General features: G+C 48.3%; 1 protein-coding gene across 3 annotated transcripts in view; it reads right to left on the minus strand.

The window, feature by feature from the left end:
* PPARA (peroxisome proliferator activated receptor alpha) overlaps positions 1-13,526 on the minus strand; it is a 70,586-nt gene extending 57,060 nt beyond the window's left edge. For 2 of the 3 annotated variants that reach the window (XM_063115507.1, XM_063115505.1), the window contains exons 1-2: positions 13,440-13,526; positions 12,531-12,612 (exon numbers count right to left, since the gene is read on the minus strand). The gene's annotated coding sequence lies outside the window, so the exon portion shown is untranslated. Of the gene's footprint in view, positions 1-12,530; positions 12,613-13,165; positions 13,302-13,439 lie in introns of those variants that run through there. The other variant, XM_063115506.1, reaches the window with a different exon arrangement.
* Positions 13,527-16,179: the final 2,653 nt, after the last annotated feature.

A 16,179-nucleotide genomic window follows, 5' to 3' on the forward strand; every position in this document is an offset into this window, starting at 1 on the left:
AAATGTTTTTTGATGAGCAAAAGTTTATAATTTTGATGATGACCAATTTATTAATGTTTTCTTGTACAGTTCATGCTTTTTGAATCATATTTAAGAAATATTTGCCAAACACCAAATTATTAGAATTTTCTCCTGTTTTCTTCTGGAAGTTTTATAGTTTTAACCCTTACAATTAGGTATATGGCCCATTTCAATAACAATAATTAGCAGTAGTATATGAAAATAAGTTATCATATAATATCTTACATAACATAAACATTATATAACATCTTATTATATATTATATAACATATAACATGTTATATTATATAACTTATCTTATGTAACATGTTATATAAGAAACATATAACACATAATATATTATAAAACATGTTATATATTATATAACATTATATAACATGAAAATAATTATTATTTTGTATATGGCATGAGGTGAGGGTTGAAGTTTTCTCTTTTGCTTATGGCTATCCAATTCTTTCAGCATCATTTGTTGAAAAGATTATCTTTTCCCACTGAAATGACTTGGCACCTTGCTGAAAACAAATTGACCATATACGCGTGGGTCTATTTCTAGATTTCCTATTTTGTTCCATACAAAATTGTCTGTCTTCATATCAATACCATACTGTCTTGATTACAGTGGCTTTATAATCATTCCTGAAATCAGGCAGTCTAAGTCCTCCAGCTGTATTATTCTTTTTCAAAGTTGTTTTCGTTACTCTAGGTCCTTTGCATTTCCAGATAAATTTTAGAATCAGCTTATCAAATTCCATAAATAAGCATGCTGAGATTTGACTTCAACTGCTTTGAATCTGTAGACCATTTTGGGAAGAACTGCCATCATAACAAATCTGAGTTTTCTGATTCAAGAGCATCGTATGACCTGGCATTTATCTAGGTCTTTTCAAATTTCTCTCAGCAATGTCATGTAGATTTCAGTGAATAGGTCCTGCACATTTTATCCCTGAGCACTTTATAACTTTGATGCTTGTTACTTTTTAAATGTTAAACTAACCTTGTATTCCTGGAATAAACCCAGCTTCCAGCATGTTGAAGGTGCCTTTTCATTGTCTTCTGGCTTCCATCATTTTGGTTCAGAAATTAGTGCTCAGTTGTTGCTCCTTTGAAGGCAATGTCTTTTTATCTCTAGCTTCATTTAAGATGATCTCTGTCTTTGTTTTTTTCCAGCAATTTTACTATAGAGTGTCTAGGTATTAATTAAAAAAAAAATCCTGCTTATGGTTCTTTAGGGTTTTTGAATTTGCAACTTGATGTCTTTCATCAGAGCTAGAAAAACTTCAGGCACCATCTCTTCAAATATTGTTTCTGTCCCATTCTCTCTCTCCTCTCCCAGGATTCCAATTTCACGTATGGTAGAATTCTTCACTATGTCCTTTATGTTTGCATTTCTACCCTTTTGTCTCTTTGTGCTTTATTTTAGATACTTTTTTTCTGATCTATCATACAATTCAGTAATGTCTAGTATGCTGTTATATCTATTTACAGAGTATGTAATTTTATTTTTGTATATTTTACTTTTATAATTCCTATTTGGTTATTTTCAAATCAATATCCCTTTAAAAATATATAATGTTTAGTGCTCTACCAAAGTTCTCACTCCTCCCTTTCATCTTCTTGAATACAGTAAGCAAGGTTATTCTAAAGTCTGCATTTTATAAGTCTAATATTTGGAGTCATGTGGGTCTGTTTCCATCATCTACTATTTTTGCTGGTTTGTGGGGCCTTCTGTCCTCATATGCCAGGTTGATTTTCTTGTATGTCATTGCTATACAAACAGTCTTGATATGCTTGGCAGTCATGACCATAAAAAGGATCATACAAGCAGAAGTTGTGCAAAGCGAATTTAATAATCAATGGGAAAAATTACATTTGTTCCATAACCTTTAAATTTTTGGTCAAAACACTAAAAATTCTCTTACTGTTGGTTGTAACTGTATGGGAGGAAAAAGATAGCAAAACTAATATTTATTTAGTACATCATAACCTAAAAGATGTGATAAGTGCATTTAACTGCACATCTGCCTGTACTTTTAGAGTCTCAGGTATTTTTTCTATAACTCTATTTATGTCAGCTTCCAATTTTACTTCCAGCAGTATCACTTTTCACTTATTTGCTACGCTTTATCTTTTTGGCTAATTCTTTCCCTTACCCACCCATTTTTATAAAACATCACATGGGTTTATCATTGGGAAACCAGGAGGCAACACAACTACACACTTTGCTGTCTGTGTGTGAACTGAACAACAGATGCTCAGGGACCAATCACAGACCAGCTTTGAAAGAAGTGATGAGACTAGTCACTGATCATGATGCACATTTGTTATCTATAGTGTGATTTGCGGACTGGAGAGCTACCAATGGAGATTATACTTTATACAGTTACTCATGGTTCTCATACCATGGGAACCGGAATTTGAGCTGTGTTGTAGGGAGACCAGTGTTATTTAACTAAAATGTGGTAAGCGAAATTCATGCATAATGGAATTGTGCAAAGCAAGAACTGTTCTTGAAAACTTGCCCTTAGAATTAACTAGAGGCATAGGATGATGCTTTGTTCCTCCACAGAGGACGTTCATTTGCTTCTGCCAGGCATCTGAGGTCCTAGAAATCTGGGGTCACCTTAATCCATTCTCAAGGACAAAGATTAGTTAGAACTGAACTTCATTCTTGACCAAGTTGATCTATTTCCAGGTCATCTATATTCTTAGGGTGTTGCTTTTTTGGGATACCAAGCCAAAGTTTGGTATGTTTACCAGAATCTTCTCTTTTTAGTAAGATTTATCAACCGATATTTGACTCCTGGCCACTCAAAAGTGCTACTCAGGCACTTAACAGCTTCTTCCATAAATTGGCCAACACCTCAGAGACAAAATGGCCCCAAATGTCAAGTTTCCAACTTCTCCAGATCTTGGCCTGGTAATTCTTCACTACCCTGTGAGCTCTCCAGTGCCTCAGCATATGTTTAAATATTTTTTCCACCTTTCCGTGTTGATTTCCAAACTACTAAGCCTCTATCAGAAATGAAGCTCCTTATCTTAACATTTTCAAACCATCCAAAAGTCATGGATATTTATCAGCTCTGCATTTTGGGAAATGGCTATTTGTCTCATTATTTTTTATTTCCAGAGCTACAAAGAAGTATTTCTGTACTCTTCAATAAAATCCATAGACTGAAATACAAGAAAACGATGACACTTCTATCCTTAAGGTTTTCCTCATGATCAGGCAACATTACTCGAATAAAAACTTTCTAATTAAAATGCTAATAAGATTTTAGAACAGAAAAATTGCCATCTTTTCAAAAAGCACAAGGGCGTAGATTTAAGTAGAGGGGAAGCTTCACTAAGCACCTGCTGTGCCAGGACACATTCTAGCAGCTATGGGTACACCCATAAAGAAAACAGAGAACCATCCCTGCCCTCACAGAGCTGCCATTTCAGGGAGGGGAGATAGGTGAAAAACACAGAGATAAAGCACACACGATGTTAGATGGGGACAAGGTGGGGGAAGGAGCTGCAATTATATATAAGATGATCAGGGAAGGCCTCCCCCCATGGGAATGGAGCCCACTCACGATATCCTTTTTTCCATGAACAGGGGCACAGAGCTGTGACAGCCACCACTTCCTGGTGCCCTGAGTGTCGCTCCACTCCCTGGCATGCTAAACAGCCCCAGCACTAGCTCTCCCCTTAATGCCAGCCTGCTGGGGGGAAGAGAAGGCAGCCACCAGGCCCAGCCACTCGCTGCACTGGGCTTCCTACACACCATTCCCCTAAAACCCTCAGCCCCAGGCCAGTGTCACCAGCCCATGTGCTAGCTGCCCAGTGCACCGGGCAACTTGTCACAGCTTCTCATCTTGGATGTTATGGATTCGTCCTTAATTGACAAAGCTGGACACTGGCCAGGTGCCCCACATTTGAGTATGAATGGGAAGTATTTAGCAACCTCAACACTCCACACCTCCTTGAACAAGTGTTAGCTGCCACTAGACTGTGAGCTCCACAAAGGCAGGGACCACAGTGTGGCAGCCGGACAATGGGCCTCAGAGATGTCCCCACCCGAAGCCTGGAGCTTGTGGATGTGTCACCTTCACGCGGCAAAAGGGGGCTCTGCAGATGTAATTAAGGGTACTGTTATGGGGCCGGCCCGTGGCTCACTCGGGAGAGTGCGGTGCTAATAACACCAAGGCCCCGGGTTCGGATCCCATATACGGATGGCCGGTTCGCTCACTGGGTGAGCATGGTGCTGACCACACCAAGTCAAGGGTTAAGATCCCCTTACCGGTCATCTTTTAAAAAAAAAAAAAAAAAGGGTACTGTTATGGGTTGATTTGTGTACCCCCAAAAGCTGTGGTGAAGTCCTAAGCCCCAGTACCTCATGATGAGACCATACTGGAGTGGGGTGGGCCCTAAGCCAATATGACTGGTATCCTTACAAAAAGGGGAATTTGGACCCAGACATAGACACACAGGGAGGAGGCCACATGAAGGTGAAGGCAGAGATTGGAGGGAGACATCCGCAAGCCAAAGAAAGCCAAGGAGGGGCCAGGAAGGATCCTACCCAGAGCCTTTGCAGGGAGCTTGGCCCAGCCGACACTGGGACCTCAGACCTCCAGCCTCCAGAACCATGAGAGAAGAAATGGGACCTCAGACCTCCAGCCTCCAGAACCATGAGAGAAGAAGCTGCCTAGTCTGTGGCACTTCGTTACGGCAGCCGCAGGACACTGATACAGGCACGGACGCTGAGGCAGGAGATCATCCCGGGTTATTCAGGAGGGTCCGATCGACTCACTCAAGCTCTTAAAAGCAGAGAACGTTCCCCGGCTGGAGTCAGAAGGGTGCAGTCGCAGAGGCAGTGGCAGCCACACGGCAGGGAGGGAGGGCCCCAGCAGGGCACATGCCCGTGGCACCGGCTTTGACATCAAGGGAGCTGCCAGCCAAGGGCGGGTGGCCTCCAGCCACGGAGATCCACCTCCACTGACACCCAGCGAGGAAACGGGGACGAGATATTTCTCCCAACACCCAGAATTGTACACCTAAAGAGGACGAACTTTACTGTATGGAAATTATACCTCAGTAAACCCGATTTTAAAAAAACAACAATAAAACTCCTCGAACCCGTCTCCACTGCCTGGTTTCTAGAAGGCAACGGGGGTAGCGCTGGAAGCCGGTCCCACGCACGGTCACACCCATGGACGTGGGCAGGGACGGCGGTTTCTCCAGCGATGTTAGGTCACCAGCGCTGTTCCCACCCCGACGGCACTGGGCTCATGACCCTCTTGGGCAGGGTATAGCTGCCTCCCTCCCCTCCACTCTGGACAGGCAAGGCAAGAAGCAGCCTGCCCTTGAAGGTGTTGGCATATTATCCACTTTCTATTATCTTTCCTATTTTCTATTATCTAGCAAAGGGGCGTGGACGACAGGCTTGCATTTGTCTCCTTTGCTTCTATCAGACCAAACAGTGCCCAGCTCCAGCGCGCACGGGCCTGCTGTCATCCCCCCGAGCTGGCCTGGCAGCAGTGACCACCACGCTGGTATGATAAAGACAGAATCGCTGCTGGGAGGGCTTACCTGCTTTTTATGCTAGACCTATCGGCGACATAGAAAAGGCCAGTGTGGCAGCGAAACATACAGTGTTTCTTGAATGTAGGTCATTAGATGCATGATTAGAGTCAATAATCACCTAAGATTTAAACTCTGCTGACCCATGTGGGTCACAAGGAGTTTAACTTGAGCACTTAATGCCTTCAAGATCATGATCAGAAGAACTAAAATGGTCCAGAAAGTATCTGGGATAATTTTTAGTCACTTGTTCTTCTCCCCCAACTTAGTCCCTTTAGTGAAAGGAAATTCCGAATTTTAAGGACGCGTGCATTGAGCTGCAAGTTCAGATCACTGTCAAACACCGCGCATGCTCCCCTGACCACCATGTGCTCTTAGCTTTTACCACACTGAGGTCACTGTTAGTCTTCCTATATGCCTCTTCGGGTGGCCTGGGAGTCACACTTGCTATGGGCTGCAGTGCTTTACAACAGCAGGGAATCGTGCTTCACACTTCCCCCTGCCTTTCCCAGCACCTGGGACAGTGCCTGGCACACAGTAGGCACTCAGTAAATACTGGCTGAATAAATAAATGTACTTAGGACTTAATGACTGACATACCCCACCGATAGCTGCTGATGGGAAGGCAGAATCTGCCAAATGAGAGAGATTTGAACTGCCATAGGGTGTCTGATGGACTAAATTCCTGCCTCTCGTTTGGGGGAGGATGAAGAAGGGCTTCATGAAGGAGGTGATGTTTGATTGCGCCTTGAAGGAACCTCAAGCAGAGGGTGTCCCAGCAGGAGCTGCGGGCTCCCAAAGCCGGTCCAGAAGCCCCTGCTGGCAAGAAGCTCCAGGTACAACAGTGAGGGAGGCAGACAGGGCTCCCAGCCTTCTGGGGTCTGTCGGTGTCAGCAGGGACAGCCACTTTTGCCAGGCCACCACACAAATCAATACATAATACCTAAGTGCTCTGGAGAAGAAGCTTGCATTGAGTGCTTGCATCAGAAGGATCTGACCCGGGCAGGCTGTGCAGGGAGGTTTCACTAGGAAAGTCATCAGGTGAGGCAGGGGACAAGGGTCAGGGTAAGGGAGTGTGTCCCGCCATCAGTGGAAGCAGCACATTGCAAGAGAAGGACAGGAGGGGCTAGCGTGGAAAGGATGTCCTCCCCCGGACAGCCAGGGCCCTGCCTTCTGCTTCCCTCCAAAGCTGATAAATATCTGATGGACGAGTCAGCATTCAGGTGGGAGAGGTCACAAGAAGCGAGGAAACATCTAGAGTTCTCACTACCTGCCAGGTGCGACAATCTATGAAAAGCGCTAGTATTCGCAGCATTGGTAGATGAGGAAACTGAGGCACAGGCCAGTTGGGAAATCCATCTGAGTTTGAGAGCTGCCACGCGGTGGTCAGGACCCTGCACCTCGTCCTGCCTCTGATGCCCGCCACCCCAGCTGGAGGCCAGTACCTGAGACAGAGATGGGACGCCAGGGTTGGGGAGGGGAAAACGCAGAGCAGCTGAGAATCAGACACTCTGAGCGTGACAGCCTCCAGGAGGGTCACGGGTGATGTCCGCACAGGGCTGGGGGACAGACATGGAGCACCTGAGAGCAGTGGCAAAGTGCAGGGGCCTCGTGGGAGGGGGAGGGGCTGGCTGGTCCAGGTGACAGGGGATCACACACTGGCACAGGAAGAGGCTTCTGAGGAAGGCACACACGCCCCGTCAGAAAGCGAATCCCTGCTGCCCCGGCCCTTCAGCCTTTTGTCTCCCTGTGCAGCATGTGACAGCAGAAGCTATCTGGTGCATGGCAGGGTTACACCTCAGGCTGGAATCTCATCTTTTCATGTCTTCAAAGTCATCCCTTTTCTGAGTGCTAATCTTTAACCACTCTCTCGTCTTTCAGAAGTTTCATTCTTAGAGTCTGTACCAGACCTGATATCATAACTGGGCATGCATCTTTTTGAAATACCTTCTAGAAAATGATTTCTTCTACTAAGACAGCCCACGTTTGAATTCACTCGTTCCAGGAAGAGTAACTGAGCGCTTCCCAGGTTTTATGCTCTTTTTACTAGTCCATGAAACGGCTGCAGATATATCTGCTTCCCTGGCTCCATTTTTCCTTCTGGATTCTTGTTTTTCTTAAGTCTTGTACCTCTATGAGTATAAAAGATTATCAGGTGCCCTCGAATGTGGTTAAATATTCACCTTCACTTAGACTCCTGACCTACACACTAAAAGCTAACTTGGTTAGATTCATCTAAGTAAAGAGAATGGAACAGGGAAAAAGTCAATGATTTTTGGTTTCCAGAGTAAAAACAAAATACCGTATTGATCTCTTATATCGATGTCCTGCTAAATTCTCCCTACACTTCCTATTCACATACAAAGCTTGAGACTTTGAAAGAATCACTACTGCTCTTAATTTAAAGCTTTCCACATAAATCTTCCTCCTGTCACCCTCTGCTGTCACCCTTGGCTGGGAACTAGAGCCTTCCTCTCAAGTCCAATACATCAGCTCTGGATCCACACTTGCTCGCTCTTCCCTGGCAGTTACAGTCTGCAGTTTCCAGGCTGCTGGAGGGTAGGTTGGTGCCCTTCAGCCACACTTGGGATCTTCTCTTAGACTCTGCCCCCCGCACTGCTTCTGAGTGCACACCCTCTCTCCCTTCTCCCCAGGCCTAAAATCCTGTCTGTCTGCACACACCGGGCACCAACATCTGCACCCCATGTGCTGCAGTCCTCACGGTCACACCAGCTCTTGTGTGCCACTGTCCTCCCCTCGTGCTCGTCCTTCAGAGCCACCTCCAGGATCCTTCCCCACTGCGCTGTACCTTCCACACATCTGCACAATGGGACTTTTCCCCCTTTAAACCACTTGCCTCTTTCAGGACTCCTTGCTGAAGAGAATGGATTATTTTTGAGACTCTAAAACTACAGCAACAGAATGTCTTCCTTTCTTGAAAGTACTCTCAACGAGTGAGTTTTCCAAAGTAAAGGAGGGAACGAAGGCCGCGTTCGGGACCTGCGGCATCTCTGACAGCTGCTCGTGAATCATCGGGCGAGCTGCGCACAGACAGGAAGCCTGACTTCCCTGGCCTGCATCTGGGGACAGACTCTGTAACATTTTTCAAGTGGAAAAAAAAAAGGCAATTATACTACTCGAGCAAAACATTCCTGTTATAAATTGTAAAGTTCAAGGACACTGTGAACTGTTCACGTACTGCCCTGTTTGTTTTTCTTGTAAATCACTTTCACATACTCAGAGATGATTCCATTTAGACCAAATTTCAAATTTCTCTGAATCATTTTTCTTTACACATCATTCTTGCTAATCCCATCTCCAATGCACAGACAGAAAAACAGAAATAGAATGTGAGTGGACAGGGAATAAATAAAACGCTAACCCAGTTATCAAGCATCCCATAAAATGAGCTAAAATGAGATTGCAATCTGGAATTTACCAAATTTATGCATAATTCTAGAGAGAGGGTAATATTTTCCTTGTGTTGTTATTTGCTCAATAAGGAAAGCTACCTGAAAATGCTTCTAAAAATTCTTCCAGTAAAAAACATCTCATTTAACAAACAGGTAACAGAAGAAAATTGGCTTTCAGATCCTCAAGATTTGCTTGTCACTTGATGGTGCAATCCTGTATTTTACAAGCCATACTGCTTAATTGTAAATAGGTGTTTAAATACTCACATATAGCTGACCACTAACTTCTTAGAATGTTTCAGAAAGGGACACGGCCACATGTCAAGCTCCAAATAACTAGGTCTCTCTTACTGAAGCTTGGCAGGCTGTCACCTTGGTGTGGTTATTACATAGCCACAGGCTTATTTAGTTACAAGTGGCTGCAAGAAAACTTGGGACTTCACTCACTCCTAAAAGTGAAAAAAGAGGTAGGGGGAGAGGACTACAATATACTGTTTCCTTAGCTGCATCCTAATCTCAAACCGTTCATATGAAGCTTCGCAACCTTTAAAAAAATTAGTCATTCTGTATTTGCTTCCCTCTTACTAACCAAAACGATGCACTTTTAAAAGTTTACATCAGACATGAATAAGAACATTCTCTGCGCTCAGCAAGTTAGACTCCGTGGGGACAGTCAGACTGATGAGGACGTGTGGCACAGGGGGCACCGAGCAGGGGCTCAACAGAGTGTCGTCCAGGCCCTGGAGAGTTCCCTAAGCCTGATGTCAGCAGACCCCCTCAGATGAGGAACAATCCCGGGCCTAGCTACGTGGCAGGAGGGACAAACACAGGCGTGGCACCACCAAAACAAACAGGAACCCCTCCTGACAATTTCGTTCTCCCTGGTGGAGAACTCTCCTTTACCTATTCAAAAACAAAAAAAAACCACTTTTTTTTTGGTGTGTATCAGGGAGAGGGAGTATATTTCTTCCTGAAAGCCTTTGGAAAAACATAAAATGGCTGGAGCAAAACCAACACAGGTATCAGACCTGCCTAAGTGAGCATGGCAGGCAGCCGAGGGCACATCCTTCCTCCTCAAAACGTCTCCTGGGACGGGCTCGTGTAGCCACCACCTCTGAGCTTCACAGCCCTTCAGGGAGGTGGGACAGAGAGGAACTCCATTTCTGCTGAGAAAACAGTAGTTCAGAGAAGCAGACAAAGGTCTCCAGGCCTGGCAGGCACCAGCTGAGGGGCTAGGATCCAAATCTCATGATTAGTGACCTAATAGCTTTTCCACTGTATCAAGATACCCTCCTGATGCAAACCAAAATTCTCAAAGACTTTCTCTTTTATTATATGCAGGTCTCAAAAAAATGCAGCTTAACTACAAAGATAGCCATAATAGGGACAGCCTAGCAAGCAGTAAGTTCTTCACTTTTTGAAGTGCATAAACTCTTTAAGACACTGTAATATCACTATTACAAGATGCTATGTAATCAAATACTTTAGAAGCAAAGAACACACACACCTCCTCCAAACAATGAGCAAACCAGACTAGGTTATGTCTGTTACCCAGATAAAAGGCTGGGAAATTCGTATGCATAGTGCTCCTCTCCATAAGGAGCTCAGTGCATACAAACCACAGAAATACTTGGGAGAGAAAAAGTTCTTTTAAATATTGTCCACCAGAACATCTAGGGCTTTTCCTATTTGGTTCTTACATTAAAACTATTTTATCATCAAGTTCTAAATTTAAATTCTGTGCCTAATTTTTCCTAACCACATGACCTCAGAGGCGATCTAGCTTGTCCTATGTAATTAATAAGGTTGAAATAACAGATATAGCAAATGTCCACCCCACAAGCAGAAACTGTGAGTGTTTGAAAAGTGTCTATTGGACATTTGAAAAATTGACTCTATACCAAGCTGCCAAGGCAAAAACAAAAACAGAGACCCTCAAATTTGGAAAAAGCAGAACTTAGGCTACATCCCCTAATCGCAACACAGCAAAATTAGTATGAACATGAAACAAAAATGCTGGCCCTTTTGGAGCTAAGACACTCATCCTACAAGGGTACTTCAAAAAGTTCGTGGAAAAATAGAATTAAAAAATAATACCAATCTTTCCATGAACTTTTTGCAGTACCCTTGTATTTGCCATTGAGAATATATCCATTCACACACAGAGACCGTGACAGAGCAAAAAAAAGAGAGAGAAGAATATTTGGTATGTTTAGAATTTATTTACGACAAGCAAAGAAACATTTTAATTAGGTTTTTTTTAAAAAGACTACTTAAAGAATATTTATTGTAAAAGCACAGATGCTTATAGACAGCATGCAAGAGAAAGGGCACTGGTCACCAATCACTAAAGAGCAAGATGTCCTAGCAAAAAGTTCCCTCTCTGTACTCCTGTTTCTTCATATTTTACCATGACGAGGATCACTTTTAAGTTTCTTTTTCATATCCTGGTATGAAAATCAGTTTCATGAGCAGATGAGATACACGGTCATGGTTATCTTGTTCAGTACTGGGCACAGTAGCCCACAGCAGCTACTCAGTAGTACTTATAGAATAAATGGAATATATATACATACATACATACATACATATATATATATATATATATATATATATATATGAGATGGAATGTTATATAAACATTTAAAATGATGAAGCAGAAATACATTTTATTCACATGGAAAGATATTTCATAACCGAATAGTAAAGCAAGTTACAAAATAGTTTATATAGAAGAAACATGTTTTCTCTTTCTTCTGTCTCACACACATACAATTTTTAAAACCCCATTTACAAGTTCAACAGGCATGAGCTCGTAAAAAGAACTATTTTATGATTACAGCATGATTTCTTAGATGTTTAAGATGTGGGAAAAGAAAGAAAACGTTTTTTTCTACTGTCAATTAGTTTACTTTGCTTCAGAGTTGTACAAGATTTCATCAGGCCCCTGTCTCTGGTCTTTCATGGACAGTGACCACACACGTGTGCATTACCTGGCCCATTTCTTCAGGCGATCAATCCCTACCACAGCTGATGGCAATTCTAGAACTGAACTATCAAGCCATCTGCTTAATATTCAAATCACAATGACAGCAGCTGAGACAGCATGCTACTCTTTACTAGTCAGCGTCTATAACTTAAGTGTCTGTTAAATAATAACATTTCTCAAAGTTATGTTACCTAGTTTTAAATCACACAAAGCAGCCTGCCGTAAAGACATGAAGTTCCCAGTGAAGCAACACAGTAACTCAGAACTTAAGTGGATCTGCCCACATTTATGTTACTTATGCTTCATATTTATTTTGCATGTGGCCAGTACAGGGATCCGAACCTGTGACCTTAGTATTGTAAGGCTGCACTCTAACCAACTGAGCTAACTGGCCAGCCTGTCTTACTTCTGAAGCACTGATAATGTATTCACCATCGCATCACAAAGTAATAATTAATCCCCAAATTGCTAGTCTGTAATGCAACGGAAGTAAACGCTCAAACGTTTCGGTCTGGAAACATGAGTAAGTCAAACTCTCCATTTACCTGTGGTGACAACTTCTTGGTTCTGAGCTTGTCTTGCCACAAACTGTTAGTTCACAGCAAAGGCAGGGCCTTTAACTTCAGCCTTGGCAGGAGGAAGGTAAAGGAGGAAATGATTACAATATGTTCTCTGGATCCCCCCCAACTCTCCACCACCTTGGGAGAGGAAAGTCACCCTGACCCTGCCTCTTGCAACAACGACCATGTCCCAGTCGTTCCCAGGACAGCCCTGCACCCTCCCCCCAGCCAGCTCCCACACTTCCCTTCCCCAGGCCGCCCGGGAGAGGAGTGGGCCTCGCACTGGAGGTGGGTGGCAGCCCTGCAAGTCCCCGAGCACGCCGCGGAGCCCGAGACATTACACAACCTCGGATTTTTGTTAGGACGAACCTAGACACTGGGTCACACCTTCTCCCCATCGAGTTAAAAGCAGGCTTGAGAGAGAAAAGCCCGGGTACGCGGCCGCCCCCGACGGGCTGGGGTGGGCGTGGGGGCGGCCCCGCCCCGCTCCCCTGGGGCTCCCGTCGCACCGGGCGCTGGGACGCCCCGCGGGGCCCGCAGCAGGTGGACCCGACAGGCGCGCCGGCTGCTGCGCCCGCCTGCAGCCCCCCGCCCAGCGTCCCGTCGGGGCCTTGGGTCACCTCGCCTCGGCGATCCCCGGGTGTCTCGGAAACGCCCCCCGAGGCCGGGACGCCTCCACTCGACAGAGCCAGGTCCCCGGCTCTCGGGCGGAGGGGGACCCGGAGCCCCGGGACGCCCCGCGCGAGTCCCCGGCGCCTGCCCTCGCCCCGCGCCCCCCGGGCCCGCGCATGCGCCGCCCGCCGCCCGCCCCTCCCCCGCCCGCCGCCGTCTCCGTCCCCGGCAGGCGGGGCCCGGCCCGAGGACCCCCACGCGCGCGCGCCCGTCCCCGGTCACCTGGGGCCGCGGTCCGCCGCCTGCCAGTCCGCGGGGCCCGCGCGCAGAGGGAGGCGGCGCCGGGCAGGGCGCTAGCGGCCGCCTCCGCCCCCGCCGCCCGCTGCCCCCGCCGTGGGGCCGCCGCGTCCCCGGCCCTTGCCCGGCGCCGCCTCCGCGCGCCCGTGCCAGCCGCGCCCCCGCGACACGCGCCGCCCCTCGGCCCGCCCGGTCCGGCCGCGCGGGCGGCTCCCGCCGGTGACCGACCCGGAAGCCCCGCCCCGGGCCGCGCGCGGGACACACCCCCCGGACGGCGGCGCCCGATTGGCTGCTCGCGGGGCCCGGGGCGGGGCCGCGGCGGGGCGGGGCCGCGGCGCCCGGGGGGAAACTGAGGCCGGAGAGGCGGAGGGACCGCCCAAGGTCACGCGGCGCGCGGGGACGGCGCCGCGATGGGACACCGCGTGCGGCGGGACATCGGCGCCCGTCCAGCCGCCGCGCACCGGGAGGGGCTGAAGTTCAAGGCCGGGCGGGCGCGCGGCCGCGGGAGCGGGTGGAGGTTCCCGCCGGGCGCCCGTGCCACGCTGGCGGGGCCCCTCCCGCGGGGACCCCGGCGCTGCCGCTCGGGACCGGGGGCCGGGGACCGGCTGCCCGCGGGTCTCGGAAGGCGTGGGGAGGGGAAGGACCGTGTCCTCGGAACTCGAAAGGGACGCGAGCTGGGGGCGACGGGTCAACAGGTGGCGGAGGTGCCAGGGCGGCTGTGGCGGGCGGGGGAACAGAAGGCGAAGGGCAACGGGGACGGAGAGGCGCTGCCGGCTCCGACCCCACCCTCGGGGGTTGGCCTGAGCCCTGTGCCCCTCCCTGTGCGCTGGGACGAGGCGCTGGGACGCTGCCGGCTCAGGGGAGGTCGCGGCCAGGCAGCCGATGGCGAGGAAGAGGGGACCGCGCCGCACCGCGCCATTGCGCCCGGGCTCCCCGCGCGGAACGCGCGAAGCCCTGCGGTGCCGGCGCATGGGGCGCCCCTCCTTTGGGAACGAAGTGTGTGCCATGCCAGCCCTCCGCCCTGCCCTCTCCGTGCCACTGTGCTGCTATTTGTGGTGGTGGCGGCTAGGGCCCCGCAGGACCGGCTCCTGGAAGGAAAGGCAGTTTCAAACACGAATCTCCGCCTCACGCATGGGGCACTGGAGACCCTTTCAAAAACGAAAACTCACCCTCGCAGGGTAGCCCCGTGCCTGTGGCGAACTTTGCCCTGTTCTCTGACACCCACACGCCTTCCCACTTGCGCACCGGCAAGCCCAGCTTTTATTGCACATGCCAGCTGCCGTAGCTAATGTTTGTGTTGTGTTTCATGCTCGCAAAGCGATCCACGTGCATTGTATCCTGGTCATCTCGTAGGCTGGGCAGGCCACAGCATTATTTAGTTGTGCAGCTAGTGGTCGTGTGGTGCTGGATGTCATGGATATAGCAGCGGGGGGAGCTGACCGGTGGCTGCCCATGCTGAGCTCACGGCCTTTATGTTCCTGAGGATGTCCAGGCTGAGAGATGTTCCCTGACATACCCCAGATCTAGGCTCTCAAGGACCCAGCGTCCAAGCACAGGAGCAGTGCTGGCTTCTTCTCCCAGATGCACCGTGACGGTCTGCCATAAACCCAGTTCAACCAGGCATTTGGAAAGACCTGGCAAAAATTGAGTGTACAGAGACTCAAGAGAGTCGTGTACACTAGCAGACGTAGACACATGATATTCTTGGGTTCTTGGGGGTCCCAAGGTCTTAGGGAGAGGAGACTTGTATTTCATCCATAGGTCAAGAGATGTTATTTTTGAACAAATCCTCTCAGCTAGCCTCCCACAGGCATCCTGAGGGTAAAAGGAAGCTCGGGACTTTTCTCATGGGTGTATTCTGGGCAGAAACAGCTCCTTATCTGCTGTCCCTGGGAAACAATGGGTTTCTTTTGGGAAACCACTTTCAGATGGCAGAGGTGAAGCTGCAGCCTTCCATTTGCCATGGAGACCTTGTCACACACCCAGCATGGGAGAAACTATCACCAAGGGCACCCCCACCCAGCCCCCAGCTCCAGGGTATCTCTCCAGCCCTCTCCTTACCCCTTCGGTGTTGATGGAGCAAGGGCAGCACAGGGCGCAGAGACGCTGCCTGTGCAGGAACCGACTAGGAATCTGTAAGTTGGGACAAATTGGTGCTCTTGAAAACTCCTTTGAGCACCACCTGAATCTCCTCTTTGGAGTCTTAGTAAATACCCGGAGGTTTTGGAGCATATGGTTCTAGTTCATGGCTTCTATTTATTTGGTGGTAATGCTGTCTCAGGTCCCTTTTCACATCTTCTAATCTCAAAGATGTTCTAAGAGGTAATTATTATTGTGCCCACATTACAATAAGGAAACTGAGGCACAAGAAGTCCCAAGCTGCAGCACCATGTCAGGCAGGCCAGTTGCAGGGCCTGGGATTGAGGCAGGTCTGTAAAGCTCATGCCTACACTGCTGAGCCACTCCTGCAGCCCAGCCTGAGCAGTAGAGGCCCTCCTGTGGCCTCAGGGAGAGAATCAGGGGCTGACACTGGCAGAGGAGGGGCTGGGGGCTGGAGGACGACCTGAGGTGATGGGGTCTGCCACTCAGCACTAGGCAGCGGGTTAAGCCCCGAACGACACAAGCAGGTGATGCCAGTCACCCAACTGTTTGTTTCATCCCCCACCCCCACCAGGGTAAAGCTTCTCCTGTGGGTCTGGGGGCCCAGGCCGAAGTCTGTTTACCC

Source organism: Cynocephalus volans, chromosome 12 (assembly GCF_027409185.1).
Source record: "Cynocephalus volans isolate mCynVol1 chromosome 12, mCynVol1.pri, whole genome shotgun sequence".
In the NCBI taxonomy this organism is placed as follows: Eukaryota; Metazoa; Chordata; class Mammalia; order Dermoptera; family Cynocephalidae; genus Cynocephalus; species Cynocephalus volans.